Below are 7377 nucleotides of genomic sequence, written 5' to 3'. Positions count from 1 at the left end.
ATTGAAAAAAAAAAGCCATATGATTATCTCAATAGATACAGAGAAAGCCTTTGACAAAATTCAACATCCATTTATGATAAAAACTCTCCAGAAAGCAGGAATAGAAGGAATATACCTCAACATAATAAAAGCTGTATATGACAAACCCACAGCAAACATTATCCTCAATGGTGAAAAATTGAAAGCATTTCCCCTAAAGTCAGGAAAAAGACAAAGGTGCCCACTTTCACCACTATTATTCCACATAGTTTTGGAAGTTTTGGCCACAGCAATCAGAGCAGAAAAAGAAATAAAAGGAATCCAAATTGGAAAAGAGGAAGTAAAACTCTCACTGTTTGTGGATGACATGATCCTGTACATAGAAAACCCTAAAGACTCCACCAGAAAATTACTAGAGCTAATCAATGAATATAGTAAAGTGGCAGGATATAAAATCAACACACAGAAATCCCTTGCATTCTTATACACTAATAATGAGAAAATAGAAAGAGAAATTAAGGAAACAATTCCATTCACCATTGCAACGAAAAGAATAAAATACTTAAGAATATATCTACATAAAGAAACAAAAGACATATATATATAACACTGATGAAAGAAATCAAAGAGGACACTAATAGTTGGAGAAATATACCATGTTCATGGATTGGAAGAATCAATAGAGTGAAAATGAGTATACTACCCAAAGCAATCTATAGATTCAATGCAATCCCTATCAAGCTACCAATGGTATTTTTCCAAGAGCTAGAACAAATAATTTCATAATTTGTATGGAAATACAAAAAACCTCAAATAGCTAAAGCAATCTTGAGAAAGAAGAATGGAACTGGAGGAATCAACCTGCCTGACTTCAGGCTCTACTACAAAGTCATAGTATCAAGACAGTGTGATACTGGCACAAAGACAGAAATATAGATCAATGGAACAAAATAGAAAGCCCAGAGATAAATCCACACACCTATGGACACCTTATCTTTGACAAAGGAGGCAAGAATATACAATGGAGAAAATACAATCTCTTTATCAAGTGGTGCTGGGAAAACTGGTCAAACACTTGTAAAAGAATGAAACTAGAACACGTTCTAACACCATACACAAAAATAAACTGAAAATGGATTAAAGATCTAAAAGTAAGACCAGAAACTATAAAACTCTTAGAGGAGAACATAGGCAAAACACTCTCCAACATAAGTCACAGTTGGATCCTCTATGACCCATCCCCCAGAATATTGGAAGTAAAAGCAAAAATAAACAAATGAGACCTAATTAAAATTAAAAGCTTCTGAACAAAAAAGGAAACTATAAGCAAGGTGAAAAGACAGCCTTCAGAATGGGAGAAAATAAGAGCAAATGAAGCAACTGAAAAAGAATTAATCTCAAAAAATATACAAGCAACTCCTACAGCTCAATTACAGAAAAATTAAAGACCCAATCAAAAAATGGGCCAAAGAACTAAACAGACATTTCTCCAAAGAAGATATACAGATGGGTAACAAACACATGAATAGATGCTCAACATCACTCATTTTCAGAGAAATGCAAATCAAAACCACAATGTGGTACCATCTCAGGCTGGTCAGAATGGCTGCTGTCCAAAAGTCTACAAACAATAAATGCTGGAAAGAGTGTGGAAAAAGGGACCCCTCTTACACTGTTGGCGGGGATGCAAACTAGTATTGCCACTATGGAGAACAGTGTGGAGATTCCTTAAAAAACTGGAAATAGAACTGCCTTATGACCCAGCAACCCCACTGCTGGGCATACACACCAAGGAAACCAGAATTGAAAGATACACATGTACCCCAATGTTCAACGCAGCACTGTTTATAATAGCCAGGACATGGAAGCAACCTAGATGTCCATCAGTGCATGAATGGATAAGAAAGCTATGGTACATATACACAATGGAGTATTACTCAGCCATTAAAAATAATACATTTGAATCAGTTCTAATGAGGTGGATGAAAGAGGAGCCTATTATAGAGTGAAGTAAGCCAGAAAGAAAAACACCAATACAGTATACTAACACACATATATGGAATTTAGAAAGATGGTAATGATAACCCTGTATGTGAGACAGCAAAAGAGACACAGATGTATAGAACAGTCTTTTGGATGCTGTGGGAGAGGGAGAGGGTGGGATGATTAGGGGGAATGTCATTGAAACATATGTAATATCATATAAGAAATGAATCGCCAGTCCAGGTTCGATACAGGATGCTTGGGGCTGGTGCACTGGGATGACCCGGGGGAATGGTACTGGGAGGGAGGTGGGAGGCGGGTTCAGGATGGGGAACACATGTATGCCCGTGGCGGATACATTATTATGTGTAGCAGAACCAATACAGTATTGTAAAGTAATTAGCCTCCAATTAAAATAAATAAATTTAAATTAAAATAAATAAATAAACTATTAATGGATCACTGAAGATCTCAAAGAGGAGATTAAAAAAATACACGAAGAAAAGTACAAAATGAAAACACAATGATCCCGAATCTATGGGATTCAGGCAAAAGCTTTTATGAGGGGGTAGTTTATAGAAGTGCAAGCTTTTCTCCGGAAACAAACAAACAACAAATGTCAAATTAAACCACCCAAGCTTACACCTATAGGAACTAGGAAAAGAAGAACAAAGAAAATCCAAAGTTAGTAGAAGGAAATAAATTATAAAGATCAGAGCTGAGGTAAATTAAATAGATGCAAAAATCATAGAAAAGATCAATAAAACTAAGAGCTATTTCTTTGAAAAGATAAATCAAATCAATAAAGTTTTAGTCAGATTCAAGAAAAAAGAGAGGACCCAAATCAATGAAATGAGAAATGTAAAAGAAGTACAAATTATACCAAAGAAATACAAAGAATCATAAGAGCTTACTATGAACTATATACCAATCAAATGGACAACATAGATGTGTACAAATTCCTAGAAATGTACAATCTTACAAGACTAAAAAAGGAAAAAATCAAAAATATGAACAGAACAATTATCAATAAGGACATTGAATCAGTAATTAAAAAATAACTGTCTTTAGAAGTCCAGGAACCTTTGTCTTCATGAATGAATTCTCTTAAACATATAGAGAAGAGTTAATATCTACTTTTCTCAAACTAGTCAATAAATTTGCAGAGGAAGAATTGCTTCTGAATTCATTCTAAGAGGCCAACATCACTCTTGTTACCAAAACCAGAAAAGGATATCACACAAAAAAGAAAATTACAGGCCAATATCTCTAATAAACATAGATGCAAAAAATCTCTACAAAATATTAACACACCAAATCCAACAATATATTAAATAGGCCATGCATCATGATCAAGTGGGATTTATTCCAGGAAGAGAAGATGGCTCAATATCTGCAAAATAATATGATATATCATATTAAGAAATTGAAGAATAAAAATCATATGATCATTTCAACAGATGCAAAATAAGCTTTTGACAAGATTCAATAACCATTTATGATAAAACGCTCTCCAGAAAGTGGGCATAGACAGAACACACACAATATAATAAGTATGTATATGAAAACCTACAGCTGACATTATACTCAATGGTGAAAAGCTGAAAGTATTTCTTCTAAGATCAGGAAAAAGACAACAATGCCCACACTTACCACTTTTATTTAACATAATGTTGAAAGCCCTAACTACAGGAATCAGGAATCCAAATTGGAAAGGAAGAAGTAAAACTGTTACTGTTTACAGGTGACATGATACTCTATACAAAAATTCTAAACATGTCACCAAGAAAACTACTAGAACTCATGAAAGTATTCTCTAAAGTATAGGCTGCAAGATTAATACCCAGGAATCTGTTGCATTTCTATACACTAAAAAGGAATTTTAAGAAAAAAAAAAGAAATCAATCTTATTTACTATGACATGAAAAAGAATAAAATATATAGGGAAAATTCTAATTAAATAGGCAAAAGGCCTGTACTCCAAAAGCTATAGCTCATTGATGAATGAAATTGAAGAAGACACAAACAGGTGCAAAGATATACCATGCTCATGGATAGGAAGGATCAGTATTGCTAAAATAACCATACTACCCAAGCCAATGTACAGATTGAATGCAATCTCTATCAAATAACAATGTCATTTTCACAGAATTAGAACAAATATTTCAAAAATATGTATGGAACACAAAATATCCTGAATGGCCAAAAGTTTCATGCTCCCTGATTTCAAACTGTACTATAAAGCTATACTACACTAAACTATAAATCAAAATTCTATGATATAGACACATAAATTAATGGTAGAGAATAGAGAGCCCATAAATAAACTTCACACTTATATGGGGCAATTAATCTATGACAAAGGAGGTATAAATATACATTGGGAAAGGATCACTCTTCTGGGAAAACAGGACAGTTACATGCAAAACAAATAAATGGGGTTACTTTTCACACGATATACAAAAACAAGGCCCAAATGGATTAACTACTTTAATATAACACCTGAAATCATAATACCTCTAAAAGAAAACATAGATAGTATTCTGTGAAATCTGTATTAGCAAGATTTTTTTGGATATGTCTCCTCAGGCAAGGGAAACAATAGTAAAAAATTAACTCAACTATATCAAACTAAAAAAAAAAAAAGCAAACAAACAAAAAAAAAAATCCTTTTGAACAGCAAAGGAAACTATCAATGAAATGAAAAGGTTACATAGCAAATGGGGGGAGATATTTGTAAGTGGTGTATCTAGTAAGATGTTAATATCCAAGATATACAAATCACCATCAAAAAACTAAACAATTGGATTAAAAAATGGGCAGAGGACCTGAATATACATTTTCCCAAAGGCAACATGCATATGGCCAAGAGACACATTAAAAGATGCTAAACATCACTAATAATCAGAGAAATGCAAATAAAAACTAAAATGAGATATCACCTCATACCTGCCAAATGGCAATTATCAAGAATTACAAAAATAAAAGCTTTGGCAAACATTTGGAGAAAAGTGTACCCTTGTGCACTGTTGGTTGGAATTTAAATTAACACACTCACTATGGAAAAAATTATAGAAATTTCTCAAGAGGTAAAAATAGGAACTATCCTACAATCTAGCAATACCACACCTGGATATTTATCCTAACAAAACAAATACAATAATTAAATATGATATAAGCACTGATATTTCTTGCAAAATTATTTACAATAGCCATTATAAGGAAGCAAACCAAGTGCCCATCAATAAATGAATGAATATTGAAGATGTGGTACATATATGCAATTTAACATTAGTTATAAAAAGAATGAAATCTTACTATTCACAATTACATGAGAGGACCTTAAGTTCAGTTTAGTTCAGTCTCTCAGTCATGTCTGACTCTTTGCGACCCCAGGAACCGCAGCATGCCAGGCCTTCCTGTCCATCACCAACTTCCGGAGTTCACTCAAACTCATGTCCATTGAGACGGTGATGCCATCCAGCCATCTCATCCTCTGTTGTCCCCTTCTCCTGTCCCCAATCCCTTCCAGCATCAGAGTCTTTTCCAATAGGTCAACTCTTCACAAGAGGTGGCCAAAGTATTGGAGTTTCAGCTTCAACATCAGTCCTTCCAATGAACATCCAGGACTGATCTCCTTTAGGATGAACTGGTTGGATATCCTTCTAGTCCAAGGGAATCTCAAGAGTCTTCTCCAACACCAAAGTTCAAAAGCATCAATTCTTCGGCACTCAGCTTTCTTCACAGTCCAACTCTCATATCCATACATGACCACTGGAAAAACCATAGCCTTGACTAGATGGACCTTTTTTGGTAAAGTGATATCTCTACTTTTTAATATGCTATCTAGGTTGGTCATAATTTTCCTTCCGAGGAGTAAGTGTCTTTTAATTTCATGGCTGCAATCACCATCTGCAGTGATTTTGGAGCTCAAAAAAGTAAAGTCTGACACTTTCCACTGATTCCCATCTATTTCCCATGAAGTGATGGGACCAGATGCCATGATCTTCAATTTCTGAATGTTGAGCTTTAAGCCAAATTTTTCACTCTCCTCTTTCACTTTCATCAAGAAGCTTTTTAGTTCCTCTTTACTTTCTGCCATAAGGGTGGTGTCATCTGCACATCTGAGGTTATTGATATTTCTCCTGGCAATCTTGATTCCAGCTTGTGCTTCCTCCAGCCCAGCATTTTGCATGATGTAGTCTGTATATAAGCTAAATAAGCAGGGTGACAATATACAGTCTTGAGGTACTTCTTTTCCTATTTGGAACCAGTCTGTTGTTCCATGTCCAGTTCTAACTGTTGCTTCCTGACCTGCATATAGGTTTCTCAAGAGGCAGGTCAGGTGGTCTGGTGTTCCCATCTCTTTCAGAATTATCCACAGTTTATTGTGATCCACATAGTCAAAGGCTTTGGCATAGTCAATAAAGCAGAAATAGGTGTTTTTCTGGAACTCTCCTGCTGCTGTTTTGATGATCCAGTGGATGTTGGCAATTTGATCTCTGGTTCCTCTGCCTTTTATAAAACCAGCTTGAACATCAGGAAGTTCACGGTTCACATATTGCTGAAGCCTGGCTTGGAGAATTTTGAGCATTACTTTACTAGTGTGTGAGATGAGTGCAATTGTGTGGTAGTTTGAACATTCTTTGGCATTGCCTTTCTTTGAGATTGGAATGAAAACTGACCTTTTCCAGTCCTGTGGCCACTGCTGAGTTTCCCAAATGTGCTGGCATATTGAGTGCAGCACTTTCACAGCACCATCTTTCAGGATTTGAAATAGCTCAACTGGAATTCCATCACCTCCACTATCTTTGTTCATAGTGATGCTTTCTAAGGCCCACTTGACTTCACACTCCAGGATATCTGGCTCTAGGTGAGTGATCACATCATCGTGATTATCTTGTTTATGAAGATCTTTTTTGTACAGTTCTTCTGTGTATTCTTGCCACTTCTTCTTAATATCTTCTGCTTCTGTTAGGTCCATACCATTTCTGTCCTTTATCAAGCCCATCTTTGCATGAAATGTTCCCTTGGTATCTCTAATTTTCTTGAAGAGATCTCTAGTCTTTCCTATTCTGTTGTTTTCCTCTATTTCTTTGCATTGATCACTGAGGAAGACTTTCTTATCCCTCCTTGCTATTCTTTGGAACTCTGCATTCAGATGGTTATACCTTTCCTTTTCTCCTTTGCCTTTAGCTTCTCTTCTTTTCTCAGCTATTTATAAGGCCTCCTCAGGCAATCATTTTCCTTTTTTTGCATTTCTTTTTCTTGTGGATGGTCATGATCAATGCCTCCTGTACAATGTCACAAACCTCCATCCATAGTTCAGGCACTCTATCAGTCTAATCCCTTGATTCTATTTGTTCTTTCCATTGTATAACCATAAAGGATTTGACTTAGGTCATACCTGAATGG

Source organism: Bubalus kerabau, chromosome X, assembly GCF_029407905.1.
Source record: "Bubalus kerabau isolate K-KA32 ecotype Philippines breed swamp buffalo chromosome X, PCC_UOA_SB_1v2, whole genome shotgun sequence".
Lineage (NCBI taxonomy): Eukaryota > Metazoa > Chordata > Mammalia > Artiodactyla > Bovidae > Bubalus > Bubalus kerabau.
The sequence above is the reverse complement of the archived record's forward strand: the minus strand, read 5'-3'. Positions refer to the sequence as shown.